The sequence below is a fragment of the Octopus sinensis genome, linkage group LG9, assembly GCF_006345805.1.
Source record: "Octopus sinensis linkage group LG9, ASM634580v1, whole genome shotgun sequence".
NCBI lineage: Eukaryota > Metazoa > Mollusca > Cephalopoda > Octopoda > Octopodidae > Octopus > Octopus sinensis.
In genome coordinates, this window is record NC_043005.1 from 102,505,463 (window position 1) to 102,522,079 (window position 16,617).

Genomic DNA, 16,617 nt, shown 5'->3' on the forward strand with positions numbered 1-16,617 from the left:
TTTGTTTGTTAATATGTGATTCTAATTAATATTTGTGATCCATGTAGAGGTATAATCTATCATACTGTTATTAATTTTTCTAGACCTTTCTGTCTCTGTTGAATATCTCAACTTCACTATCTCAGCTTACCAAAACACGCCAAAACGTGATTCACTACTACGAATGATTCTCTCGCCACCGCCTTTTACAGTCGTTACCGTGACATGGGCAAAACGTTTCTGTACATCGTCTGCTTGTTTATTTCATGCAGGCAGCCTACTGTGTTCTTCACATATTCTCAGTCCTTCTAGGGTCATTCTCCTGCTTTTGAAGTGCTCGTGCCACTCAAAATATTGCGTACGACCCATTGCCTCGTCGCCGTAAGCTTTCCAAAGCAAGTTCAATGTCTCTGTAGCAGACTTTCGAAGTGCAACGCAAGATTACTCGTTTTCTCTTTGTTCCTGCTCATGATAAAATTTCAGATTACAGCATACGCAAATCCACAAAAATACAAATTTCACAAATTGCGAACCAAACTCAGAGATCTCACTCGGCACACTGCTTCATGAATATCACTGCTAACTGTCATTGTGCAGGCAACTGTGCGCTGTCATCTGTTGGGGCGCTACACGACTAATCCAGCAATCTTTTGATACCACTTCGTATATATATAAAGAAAGAGAGGACACGTTTTCCTTTTACTCATGCTTCGTTAAACATACAGCTATGTTCGAGTATATTCCTTTTTATAATAGACATTTCTATATTCTCTTACCGGTTTCTTTCGCGGTGTTTTTGGAAGAACAAAACTGCTCCATTGACATTGATTGTTTACAGGCTTAATTACTTCATTTCCAAGAATTTAAGTGATTTCGCGTCCAGGTTGCTGCTCATAAACTACTCAAATATTTGTAGAATTTTCGCCAGAAATGTTTTTGACCTTTAGATTTCTGTATTAGCAATCAAGTGTGAATTTGTTTGTCGTTGTCCAATTTTGATTGTTAATTTATGTCTGTATTTTGCTTACCTCTTTTATTGCACACACGCAACACTCTCTCTCTCTCTCTCACACACACACAAACACACACACACACACACATATATATGTATATGTATGCATGTATATCTATCTCTATAAATATATACATATATGCATATATCATGATATATGATTTTGATATTATTTTCGACATTTTGAATATATTATATACATTTTTCGTTATTATAGGATATATAACTTCCATTTATACTCGCCAATACATTGATCAATTAATATAGGACGTGCTATGTTTGATTTCTGTGCATTTGATGTCAAATTGATTAATACAGAATTCCTGAAAGTGTCATACACAACTGGATATGTTTGTGATATTCCCAAATGTGTGTCCATGATTCACAAAACCGCTTTTAAAAGTGTTTTTGCTTATTCAAAGTTGACATTTTGTTACTTAAATTCTACCTTCGTGCACTTTCGCACATCAGGCTAGATAATCATTCTCTTCGACAATCTTCCCTTAATGCAGTAGATAATGCATCCTACAAAATGTATATTGTTGGACATCAATTCTACTGCTTTAAAAGTGAACGTTAGCAACTGTTAAGTGTTAATGTATGGAAATCAAGGATCTTAAGGCTTAGGTACATTAAACATCAAAGCTGGATTTATGTGTATATCTATCTTTTTAAATATATACATTTATACATATATACACGCACGCAACATATATATATATATATGTCCGAGGAACGGGAACGTGAAACTCTGAGTAATAGTTCTTGTGATATTTCTGCTGCTTTTAAATAGACCATATTATTCTACCTCTGGTATTGGAGTACTGTTTTCTTCCACCGTGTTTCACATTTATGTGCTTACTCCGGTATATATATATAAAATATAAATTAAAAACAGAACACAAAGGATATCGCGGGACCTGTGTTTCAAGCTCTATAAATTATCCGTTATTACATCAGTGTATTATTGATATAATAGATGGTTTAAAGCTCTCTTCAGCCGCAAACATTGTTAGTCCAATATATATATATATATATAAGGTGTGATAAAAAGCCTATACTTTATCTCAAAATAATAATTAAAAAAAAGCGATATACCTTCCGTTACTCTGGTATCACACACTCTGATGTGATAGTCCACGATATGTCCGTTTGAATATATAACACCTACATTGTATGCATTGTCTAAATATCAGATATATGTCACGTTTGTAGCATATTGTTTTATTTTCTAACAACAACAATTAATCGATTTCTTGTGGCTTATAGGCCTTTGTTATTCTATCAAGATAATATATAAAACATATATAGAACGTGAAAGCGTACATGAAATATTTATTAAAAATCATACAAGAATATGGAAGTTTCAGACTTTCTAAAAATTGATTGAATAGAAAGAAACATATTTAAATCAATCTGAAAATGTATTTTCCGTATATAGTAGACAATAAGTGCCTGCAGTGAATCACAATAGCGTGACTAAATACGTGACTAGACGCTAATTACTGCTAACATATTGAAGTTACACAACATTACCACGATGGCTTGAAATAAATACGTGGCGAGAGGGGAAAACAACGGTTGTTGTCTCTAACAAATATTTCTATCTTTTCCTGTCAAGAACGAGACACAACTGCGAGTGTTATGTTATAATTTTGTTATCAGCAGCAAAACATAACATTTAATATACTTCCTCTATTTCTAGCGAATATTATTTCCAGTAAGGGACAAAAACAAATGCTTCGGCTTATAATTAAAACTATCAGCAAACGGTAACCTTTTGCATCGTTCCCCAGGTAGTATTTGAAAGAATCAATTAGTCTATTCGTCTATGGTGGAGGAAATTGAAACTGAGAAAGTAAGGTGTCTCCGTGTGAGAAAACTCGAAATTAGCTTTAACGCATTTGCTGCATCTATCTTTAACTGGAAATATATAAAATAAAATCAAAAACAGAACACAAAGTCCGTCGCGGTGACGTGTTTCAAGCTTTATAAACGACCTGTTCTTACATCAGAGTATAATTGATATAAAACATGGTTTAAAGCTCTCTTCAGCCGCATGCATTGTTATTCCAAAGAGTTACATCACACTATGAAAAGTCTATTATTTATATCTATTATACACTGATGTAAGAACAGGTCGATTATAAAGCTTGAAACACGTGTACCTTGACATCCTTTCTGTTCTGTTTTTGATTTTATTTGATATATACCCTCTCACCTCTGCCACTAGCTGGCGTATACAGGTGCTTACACTTATCAAGTATTCGCCCTAAATTTGCAGTACCTACTTTAACTGGAAATATATATACATACTTACATACGTACACACACATACATACACAAACGCACACACGCACACATGTATATACATATGTGTGTTTGTGTTTGTGTGTGTTGATGCTTAACTGTAAACAAATTAGATGAAGCAGGCACTCAAACTGGCGGAGAGACAAGTGTGGTGTCGCAAACATTTTGAATGATTATTGACTACTGAAGATTTAACTAGAAACGTTCTGATGATTAAGAAGTTTAGCTAAAAATATGTACGGATTAATGAATGTTCAACAAGAAATACAGCGTAAATGGAGAAAGAAATGTAAATTATTAATCAATAACGAAGATAGTTTTCGGCAGGCGTGGGAAACAATTTCACTGTAAATAGAAGACTTTAGATTAATATAAATCCTTCTAATGTAACCAGATATAGCTGATAAACATGTTATTAGTCATCATGACGAATGATATATTGTGAATGATAAAGAATAAGTTTGTACATTCAAATTTCAATCTAACTTTAGGAGAGCATATTTACTTTCAGGGGCTTAGTGCTATATATATATAAAGGAAACACTCCCAGCCAATGGATATGATACAAGTTTTATTCCTTACATATTAACATTTGTCAAGAAAACATAACTAGGAATATTGTAATGGAAAGAAAGGGGAGATTGCAATAAATTGAAAACAATTCATCATATTCGGGTTCTACCATACTTAAACACACACACTCACACACAACCCACAGAGTCACACACAAATAATCATCTCTCTCTGTCAATTTCTCTCTCTCTCTCTCTATATATATATATATATACATACATATATATATATATATATATATATATATATATATCTATATATATATATATATATTTATACGAACGTATAGATGTAAGTATGTACATGTACATATATATGCATAAATGCATATATATATATTATCTATCTATTTATCTCTCTCTCTCTATCTATCTATCTATCTATCTATCTATCTATCTATCTATCTCTATCTATCTATCATCTATCTATCTCTCTCTCTATATATATATATCTATATATATATATATATATTATATATATATATATATATATATATATATATATATATATAAAAGGATAAGGTCGATATTTAAATACCCATCTTAGCAGGTGGCCAACATGGGAATAAATACCTTTCAAAAGTAATAATTATTTAAAATTATAATTTAGGGTGTCTAAGAGATACCTCGGATAGCACATAAATATATATATATTTGTATTTATGTGCTATCTGAGTATATTCCACTGATGAAGGCAAAGCATTTCTTATGCAGAGCCAGAAATCCGGGATCTGGAATTATTCAGTTATTTTATTTTGCTAGTTTATTTTGTCTCTTTGTCTTCTCTCCTGGTACTGTATGAACATTTAATGTGGTTTTAGAGTCAAGTTTTGACTGCTATTTCCAGCGTGGAAGTATCTCTTAGCTATCCTAAATTATGATTTTACATATACAGTTGCGGCCAAAATGTTCAGAACGGAAATGTTTTCGTCAGAAAAGTAGGTATAAGTTTTTATGAAAGTTGTTTTATATTCACAGACAATAAATACAATATTAATTGTTACTTTCTGAGATTTTGGTGTAATTTAAGAGGATAATACAAAAGTTATGGATGATTTAGTGATTTACTGCAAAACCCATGGCGGCCAAAATGATGAGAATGGTTGAAAAAAATAACAAAACAATCAAAAATGACAGAGAATACTGGAATTATTTAATATTTAGTGTGAAGCCCTTTAGCTTCAATCACACTCTGACATCTTCGACTGCATGAGGAAATTACATTTTCAATTTCTTGCTGGGTGATCTTATTCCATTCTTCCTGAAGGGCATTCCATAATTGCTCAGTTGTTTTAGGATTTCTGGCTTTCGAACGTTCTCTTAGAATATTCCACACATTTTCAATAGGATTGAGATCTGGGCTTTGAGCTGGCAAATCCATAACAATAACCTTTTCAGCCTTGAGGAAGTTCATGACCACCTTAGCCTTGTGACATGGGGCATTGACCTGCATGAATATGGGTGGTCGCTTAGTTGAATTTCACAGCACAGGCAATGCATGATCTTTTACAAGTTGTTTATAAACTCCTGCATTTACCTTTCCATGTAATCGCACCAAAGGGCCCACACTATCTCCAGATATCATTCCCCAAACCATGACACTTCCTCCACCGAATTTAACACTAGTCTTAAGGCATTTAGGCAACAATTTTTCACCTACTTTTCTACGAACGTACCTTTTCCCATCTAAGCCAAATAGCATAAACTTAGATTCATCACTGAAATGCACCGTTCGCCATTTTTCTTGAGACCACAACACATGTTCGGTTGCAAAGGTAACACGACACTTTTTATTCTTGGAGCTGATCAGTGGCTTCACTGCAGGTGCTCTTGCTTGTAGGTCATGTTCAACTAAACGACGAGACAGTTTTTCGAGATAAAGTTTTCTTCAATACAATGCTCATTTTCCGAGAAACAGCAGCAGCAGTTTTAAAAACTGTCCTTTTTAGCCAACTTTACCATATCACGATCTTCTCTCTTGGTCGTTTTTCTTGGCCAACCTGTAAACCTTCTTGCTTCACACGAACCACAATCATCGTAGACCTTAAGAATACCGTGTACAACACTTTTTGACTTGTTAACAATCTTTGCAACAGATCCAATACTTAAATTATCCTTCCTTCGAAGCTTAATAATCTGCTGACGAATTGGCAATGGAGTAAGTGGCATTATATTAACAAAGTACACTGCAAATATTCTTACTAATGTTTAGTAAACGAACCGTCACGTAAACAAATTCAAAACATTAGAGTTCGCCGGTTAAATATACTAAAACACGGAGTAAAAGCAACCGTTCTGATCATTTTGGCCGCCTTTGGTTTTGCAGTAAATCACTAAATCATCCATAACTTTTGTATTATCCTCTTAAATTACCCCAAAATCTCAGAAAGTAACAATTAATATTGTATTTATTGTCTGTGAAAATTATAGAATATAAAACAACTTTGATAAAAAATTATATCTACTTTTCTGACGAAAACATTGCCATTCTGAACATTTTGGCCGCAACTATATATATATATATATATATACTTTTGTGTCTGGGGGGAGCAATTTTTTTTGTGCCTTATAATTTAACACACTCACCAGTAAAATTAGTCCTCAGCCTCCATTCTCTTTTGATATAGTGTCTGTTTACATTTGCTTTAAGGTGTAGCGCCCCATGCAGTGTCATCAGCTTTCTCGTCCTTCTATCCAGTGTTTATATTTCCTCATTAGTCCAGTTGAGGATGGACGCACTATATCCGACCACCGTATCTGCCCAGATATTCATTGCTGTAATCAAAATTTTTGCATTCAGGTTGGATTTCAACACCATCTTCAAACTTTTTTGATAAACTTCGCTGACCTTGTCTTTCATTCCTCTTTGTAGAATGTCATTCAGCTCCAAAATCCCTAAATATCTATACCCACTACCGTTGGGTTACTCATGATCTCTCCTGATGGTTACCGCAATTCTCTGCAGGTTGCTTTCTTCGGGTTTTTTCAGATCTTGCTTTGCCCGCATTATGCCCCTTTCAATGCGTCGGTTCCATCATGCTTTTTTGCTCCACCATTTTTTCGTTCTCTTTCGTTGTACTTCCTCCTTAACAAGTAGAGCAATAGCTCGGAGAGGATTTCGTGTTTGTGTTATGTTGGCAGTATGGTATGACAGTGTTTATTTTTTGCGTTACTTTATTTATCATGGTCCTATCTACTTTTCTCATATTCATGGGGGAATTATCATTATTATCATCATCATCATCATCATTATTATTATTATTATTATTGCATTTTGCCCGTCTTCATTCTGGTTAAAAATTCCGTCGAGTTCGATTTTATCTTTCATTTTTCGGAGGCGATAAAAAGACTACTACTTGAGCTCTGGGATCGATGAAATCAAAATCGACTTACACTCTCCTCCGAAATTGTTGGCCTCCTACCAAAAAGTTGAAATTATTATTATCATTGTTATATTCTTTTTCTTCCAGTTCCTACTTTTGTCCTTTTTGGTGTTGAGTCACTTTGGATATGTACTTTTAGCGTGTTGACGCAAACTGGACCCAGATTACCGAGCTGAATATATTGTAAATAGAATTAAACTTACATGGATTATATTCCATTGTAACACATTTCAAATATAAAGATATTGGCTTACCTCATTTGTTGTATAAATATGGTTTAACATGTAACTTAATTCTGATGTCTATATCTGTGTCCGACTTTATATGCTCATTTCATTAAACCAGTATAAAATCTAACGATTAATTAACAAGTGCAGATTCATTAAATGCCGTGTTGATTTTTCATAGCTCAAACTTGTAAAGTAGGCAATATATTTAAACGGAATTTCTACCTTTATTATCCAGTTGGACAAATTCTTCTGAAGATATCTTTATATCTGACTGATAAATTAAACATGGCGTGTAATGACTATATTTGTTTCTTTCTTAGTCAACATTCAAGAAATTTAAACAACATTGAAATCCAATGTTTCTCTTCACTCTTGTTAATAATAGTTGTCATTTGTGAATTTGTATTTTTTATTTCCAGCATTAAATTTTATTGCAGTAAAGTTTTGATCGAGAATCCATTTGTTTTTCTTATTTTTTTTAAAGTTAACTATTTTTCTGTCACATCAGTGATTACCGTCTGGTTAGCACTCCGTGTTGCATGGTTAATATAAAATGATATCTGATGAAAAGAAGTCTGCACTAAATTTCTATTCTATAGTATGTCTTCTCTGATACATGTGATAATTACATAGCTAGATCCTGATATGCTAGTTTATGGCAAAATTTATAATATTCACAGTTAAAATTAATAATATTCACAATTAATTTATCACATCAGGTAAATTACAATTGAGCCTTAAAGCTTCAGAAGACTAATAAAACTAGTATTCTCCCCCATTAAATTCTCTAGTGACCATCACCTTATGTTTATTTACTTTTGATGATGAAAATAAAATATAGAGACTCTTCAGAATATATGGGTAGAAATATGTAGTTATAATGATTTGTTAGTGCACATATACTTATATCAAGTAACCCAAATTTCCCAAACAATCAGAGGAGATCACCATAACATATTCTACTTTATTTACATTATTTAAGTTTGACGGCTATTTGTCCTCATCTTGTCTGTTGTTAACACAACGTTTCGGCTGATATACCCTCCAGCCTTCATCAGGTGTCTTGGGAAATTTCGATGTTGTTGTTGTTGTTGTTATTATTATTATTATTATATTATTATTATTATTATTATTATTATTATTATTATTATTATTATTCAGGTCACTGCCTGGAATCGAACTCGGAATCTTGGGGTTAGTAGCCCAAAATCGAAAAGTAACATCGAAAACTACCTTAGGGATGAAAACCCAGGTTCGAAATTTCCCCAAGACACCTGATGAAGGCTGGAGGGTATATCAGCCGAAACAACAAACAAGATGAGGACAAATATCCGTCACATGTAAATAATGGAAATAATGGAAATACTTCCTCAACTCTTAATTATAGAGCTGTATAACATACCGTGTTGCAACATGTATATCTGTATCTTTTGTCAGGTTTTGATAGTTTTAGATGTACAAAATTCTGCAATTTTTGCTGAGCCGACTCGAAGCGTTGTTAAAAAAACACTTGTCTAAGATGATATCTCGGGTTTTAGCTTTTGGCACCAATTTAGAAGCTTATTAGAGACGAGCTTATCTCGGTTCTCATATTTAAGATCCGAGAGTACAATGCCCACCTTGAGACAAGCCTGATATGGGATGGCATTTCATACAATAATTAATGCCTACCTCATACTAGCACGGGTTTTCAATTGAGAAGAGCCGAGTAACGCGAAAAGAAGTGATTTTCTCAAGAAGAAACAGGCTGCTTGATCTTGGAATGGAAACCGCAATTTTGTTAGAGGAGCCACCCACATTCACACAAGCTATCGTTAGGCACAACGAATTCAGAATCACATGGTTCGGAAATAAAGTGTTTAACCACACACTCTTGTTTACATTTGAAACATTACTACGCGTATTACCATTCAATGATCATTAATTCTAAGCAATTGTAAATTCTAGATGTTTCTTTCGATATTTATCCAAATATAAACAAACATTTATTCCTATACAAAGATCCTTTTACATTTGCTTTTATGTCTGTTTCGCTCTTTCTCTTTGTTACTGACTTTCTATCTACATCCTCAACTTCTGTTTTCCCTCTCGATTCCTTTCTCTCTGTATGTATTTATATTAATTTCTGTGACTCTATCTTTCTCTGTTTCTCCCATGAGCACAAAAACAAGTTTCAAAATATTTAGATATGTGTTGATATGCATAATGGTTTTGTTCATAGTTGTGAGAATTATGCATTCATAGAAGCGTACACACATACAGACACACATACTTATATGCATGTATATTAGTATACATATACGTATACGTAAGTATACACACACACACACACATATATATATATATATAGAGAGAGAGATAGTCAGATAGAGAGAGACATACAGACAGACAGCTATGTATATATATATATATATATATATATATATATATATATATATATAGATAGATAGATAGATAGATAGATAGATAGATAGATAGATAGATAGATAGATAGATAGATAGATAGATAGATAGATAGATGGATTGATACAGATGCAGACATGCATACAAAGACAACGACTCACGCAGACACGCAGAGCACAAACACACAAACTCGCACGCTCATACATATATGCAAATACATGTGTGCATATGTGATAATGCATATATTGGACAGAATTGCTATGTCACCCTATGTGTATGTCTTTCAGTCTTTTTACACAATTATTTATTAATCATATTGAAAAAATTGAATGACTAGAAAAATAAACGAAGAAAATATATCACTGTTAAAATATCTCTACGTTATTTCCTAGGAAATTATCCAATATAATTATGAAGAAAATATATCACTTCTTCTACAAGGAAATATATTTCAATATAGAAACGCAACGCCATTTGGATTTGCTTTGATTCTTTATTTTTGCATTATTTTTCATTTTAATACTTTACTTCTCTGACAAAGAAATTATACTGATTCTTTCTCTAAATGAAAGAAATGCAAAATGGATCTATATCATACGTGCGAATATTCAATTTGAATTTTTATTTGAAAAAACGAAACAGATTAAAATGATATGCAAGCATTCACATATTTGCCAAGTTTATAGTAATTTCAATGTACATTGTTGCGTTTGCACACATTGATTTGTGGAGCTGTGTGTGGCGTAGTGATGCCCTAAATTATCTGTGAATCGAATCTAATTTTCGAGATCTGTTTCTGGAGCTGGATGCTCAACTGATTACATGCACTGATATAGAATTTCAATTCAGGAATACTTTTATCGCGCCAATAACTTATATGTTCATAAAATATCGGTTTCCTTTTATTTTTCTTTTATAATGGTTTATTTTCTTGTATAAACCTATGCTATATTCCTATGTAGTAGGTTACCTATCCTCAAATTAGTTCTAAGTTTGAACATGCTATCTTTTCTTAGGACAGTGGGTATTTAGGATAATGTTGCGTTTGGTTTATAGTAAAAAAAGAGTGTCTTTTAATGGTTATTTTTTCACTATTTCAAGCATATTGTCTAACCACAGACAGGAATGGAGAAAGTAAACGGCAAATCGGAGAGTTGCGAGGGGAATGTTGTAAGTAGAGATCGGTAAGTTTTAAAGGCTTTTGAAAATGTCCTTCTATCATGATATCAAATATTATACAACTTGTGATGTTACTGCATGACGTGTTTACAGAACACACTAATAGTCAAACCAATTGCTACTTCAAGCGAATTCTCTTGAGCAACTTCCAATTAACTTTTAACTAAAGATTTTTATGTATACTGAGAAATGCTTAGCAGTATTTCGTCTGTCGATACGTTCTGAGTTCAAATTCCGCCGAGGTCGACTTTACCCTTCATCCTTTCGGGGGGTCGATTAAATAAGTACCAGTTACGCACTGGGGTCGATATAATCGACTTAATCAGTTTGTCTGTCCTTGTTTGTACTCTCTCTGTTTAGCCCCTTGTGGGTAGTAAAGAAAGAGGTATTTCGTCTATCTTACTGTTCTGAGTTCAAATTTCGCCGAGGTCGACTTTGTCTTTTATCCTTTCTGGGTCGATAAATTAAGTACTAGTCGCGTATTGGGGTCGATATAATCTACTGGACCTCTCCCACCGAAAATTTCTGGCCTTGTGCCTAGAGTAGAGAAGAATAGTATTGACACACATGTAGGATGTATACTCTGTTTAAAATGCTATTTGTTGTGTAGCAGAATAACATTTTTCTTTCAATATTTATGATTGAATAAGGCGGCGAGCTGGCAGAAAGGTTAGCACGGCAGGTGAAATGCTGAAAGGCATTTCGTCTATATTTACGTTCTGAGTTCAAATTCCGCCGACGTCCACTTTGCCTTTCATCCTATCTGGGTCGATAAATTAAATACCAGCTCTGTACTGGGATCGATCTAATCGACTTACCCCGCCTCTCCCAAAATTTAGGGCCTTGTTCCTAGAGTAGAAAAGAATATTTAAGATTGAATAAAGACGTCGAGTTGGCAGAAATGTTAACACGCCGGGTGCTGTGTTCAAATTCCGCTGAGGTCGAGTTTCCCTTTCATCCTTCCGAGGTCGATACATTAAATACCAGTTGCGTGCTGGGATCGAACTAATCGACTTGCCACTCCCCCAAAGTTTCGACCCTAGTTCCTAGAGTAGAAAGGAATATTTATGATTGCATAGTTTTACGAGACTAAGCACCATTAATCACCAGAAATCACTAGTATTTTTACTGTAATTGCTGATATTTATATTTCTAAATTTTCCTTATTAAAAATAGTATCTTCATTTCGACATATATCAATCTCCTGTTGACCGTTGTTGTTGTGCAGAGAGTAACCATAACAAATCACGACTGTGACAAAGATTCAAATCGCTAAAGATGTTTGTATCTCTCACACTATGTCTCTAACTAAGGTTGATGTCTACATACTCTGGGTATGCCCCTGATTTACACGCTAATCTCATGAAACTCATTACGTCCCGCATATCCCTCTATAGCCAATAGCGTTTATGAGTGATTGATATGATATTTCTATTCATATAAATGTAACCAAATACTACACTGGTTGATATCAATGATGATTTATTTTTATACTTTTCATTATGCTTACTGAAACGATAGCATGAACATTCCATATTCTGTATCCAAATTGTGTACCACGAACGAAGGCGACGAGCTGGCAGAACCGTTAGCACGCCGGGCGAAATGCGTAGCCGTTTTTCGTCTGCCGCTACGATCTGAGTTCAAATTCCACCGAGATCGACTTTGGCTTTCATCCATTCGAGGTCGATAAATTAAGTAGCAGTTACGCACTGAGGTCGATGTAATCGACTTGATCTGTTTGTCTGTCCATGTTTGTCCTTTCTGTGTTTAGCCCCTTGTGGCTAGTTAAAATTAAAATTGTGTACCACGAACTGGATTAGCTAATTTGCATTATCCTGAAATACTTGCGTTAGGTTGGAAGAAGGTGAACTGCAATTTCTAGAAGAGTTTGGAACCATATTGAGGTTTCCGTTTGCCTCGATTAACAATTCTCCTTATAATGTTGCTTTATTCAGTTTATAGCTATTTTAATTTTGACCTACATATTTTTATTCATAGCAGTAATTGCGTATATCATTTGGCCTTACTACAAAGATTTTAAGTGGCAAGATATGCTATTACAAAATATAAAGATTATTTTTTGATGCAACTTTATTCTGCACGTGATTATCAATATCATATTTTAAAATGCATTCAGATTCTTGTCAACCATGAAGATGCAATCGGTTTTTAATTGTAGCTCAAGGGTCCATCATTATGTTTTGAGTTCAAATTCACCCGACACCGACTTTGATTTTCATCCTTCCAGGTTCGATGAAATAGTACCATTGGAGCACTGAATTGATAATTCACCTACCCACTCCAACCAAATATCAGGCCTTGTGCCTATAGCAGAAGGAATTATTTTTCGATAAATTCGTTTTTCCCCAAACGGTAACATACGGCAATAGTGAACCAAGTAGTAATTTGCCTGAAATTTTTAGCTGCCAGGGCTCCATCTTGAGCTCTATAAGTGAATGAACTTCCAATATCATTACTATCACATCTCATTCAACCCGTGAAATATAATGAACAAATTTTAAAAACCCAGTGTATATATAAACGAAAATATTATTAATCTATGGACATTGTCTTTGATATGTCTAAATTTTGAATATAACTTGTCATAAATAAAAATGATTTTACGAAATATTAATCTTTTTTATAATAAAATGGCTTAATATTGATTCAAAATTTTAAAATTGTTCGATATTTACTTCTGTTCAGAGTTATGACGTAACTCTGAGTTGGTATGTTCAGTAGCAGACTGGGCATCAACTAACGACTTTCACTAGAATATATTTCTGGTATAATGTAAATATACAACCACTACGTAGAGCAATTACAACTGCTAGAAATATACTCGTAGATAGAAATGATAATAAATATTTCGTTTTGAAAGAATAGTTTATTATAAATAAATTATACAACTTAAAAATCTTTTTATCCCTATTTTACTGCATACATTTTTTTTCAAAACTTTTGTAATTGAGGGGACAATGATCAAAATTAATTCAGCTATGACCTCTTCGTCATTTATCTGGCCTAGTATGAACAAAGTTACTTATTAAATGTGCCAAGTCTTTTGTAAGAGAGTGAGATATGAAAGGAATTCAGCTGCTATTTCTACCTGGTCTAGTATCTACATAATCCTCCCTGCATATTTCTTTTTATATCCACTGATGAGATGCGACCTTCTTACCCCCGTGGAGATAAAAGCCTAAAAAAAAGTAATACGTTAAATGCTATCAACAATGGCAACAGATTGAAGAAGTACGATAAAATTGAGAAGGCAAATCACTAGATATTAGGGAATAATATGGAAAATTGTACATCTCTCTGTCATGCTAAATAATTGACATATAATGTCAAACGTTTAATTTGAGGCTTGGTTTTCTGCAGTGACAGGTTCATTAACGTAGGACTTGATGTGTGGGAAACTAACGTTTTCTTCAGGGAAGGGAGTTATATGTCAGTCGAACGGTAGGGACATGGAGAGATATGAAGGGTTATCAAGGTTTGTCAAGGGAGATTAATAGTAACAGCGTTCCATCTGATATGGCAGGCGGCATTCTAATTTATATACAGTGGAACCACAATAATTTCATGGCGTTTTCTTTCTCTTTCAAGATTTAGGAAAAGGAGTGGGAATTTGTGAAAGAATTATGCGACATAAGAAAAAATCGTATCTGAGAGTGTAAACCCGAGTGAAAGAAGTGAAAGAAGTAAATAGGGTTATAAGTATAAATATTTTGATATTGAGTTTCATGAGACCCATGACAGGTGATGGAGATCATAAATCTTCGTGAGTGACGTGAACCACAGTAGGAAATTCTGTGGGGAAGATAGTAAAAAAAATTGATTGACGTTTAGAAATTACACACAAACACTGAATTATACATGAGTACACAAACATAAACACTCATACACGCGCGCGAGAGAGAGCACACACATGTACGTACAATAGCATCCAGACAAATCTCTAGATGTCAGCATCGGAACGCATTCATTAGATATACACATAGGTATCTTGTCAGAAATATATCTATATATATTATATATTATATATATAAACCCATATATATATATACAAAGCCACAAATGTTCACAAATGCGATTATATATATGTATATATGTGTGCGTGTGTGCATGTATATATGAATACATTATGCATATAAATATCATTCAAAATATAAATAATTATGCAGAAATACAAACATAAGCATATTTGTTTTTGCATATGTGTGTCTGCCTGTGCAAGTATGTATGTATGTATGTATGTATGTATGTGCTAATGTCTGAATACTATCGAGAATGGCTTTAGATATGACATATGTGATATTTATATTTATCAGGTGTAATCTGCAATTCAAAGGAAGTCAGTCCTCAATCTTTGGTGTACAGTGAATTTTGATGTCTGTTATATACGTACATATACATATACATATATATATATATATATATATATATATATATATATATATATATATATATATATATATATATATATATATATATATATATATATATATATATATATATATATATATATGTATATATATATATATATATATATATATATATGATACTTATTTACCCTGCCACCACTACCACCAAATATACATCTTTTACATGGTAGCATACATATATACATGTGTGCGTATATATATATATATATATATTGCATACTCACATATTTACATATAATATATACAGCAAGCTGACAAGGAAACGAATTAGCCCCATTGATTTAGTTCATAGAAGCTGAAGAATTTACTACATTCAATTCTAATACAGCAACGCTCTAGCGTTTGGGATTCCTATTTTAATAGGTGTCATTTATAAAAAAGAAAGCTAATGGTGGGTTAGGATTTATAGATTCCATTCTATGTATTCTTTTTAGCTTGTTCTCCTAATACTATGATCTGAAATGTTTTCTGTGCTGTCTTGTGAGAAGTCAATATATCCCGGTTGACACCTAGTACAATACGTTACAGTGCAGTCTATTGAATCAAATATAACTACAATTCTTCTTCAGAATTTCGTGTTTTACCCTATGTTTATCGATATTATTTATGCTTCAACAATGCAATATTTCTTCATATATTTTGCCGCTGGACATTTTCTCTTATGTCTCGAAGCAAGAATGAATAACAGCATCCATGATAGTTTGACGGCTCTATCTCCTAGAGTGGCAGGAGAAACCTGGTCCAAATGCTTGCATTGGGGAAGAGTTTCTTACAGGTATTCATGGACTAGGTAGTTAAGTCAAGCTTGATTTCGGATTAAGCCAGTTACTTAAGAACATATATAGTCAATCTGGCAAGATCCTTCATAATTCGTGTCTCATGTAACGTACTAGGCTGGTATCTCTTCTATACACTATTTGATGAAACTCACACTGCTCGTATCGATCCAAGCCTCGATGTAGTTGAAAATGAAGAACTTTTAGCAATCTGAGTTCCCATCATATTTAGCTTAAAGGGCTTCGATCTTTTCGGACCATATCTAAGTTCACAATTCTTCAATCTATCTCATCGAATAAATGAACATACTCACAAGAGAAT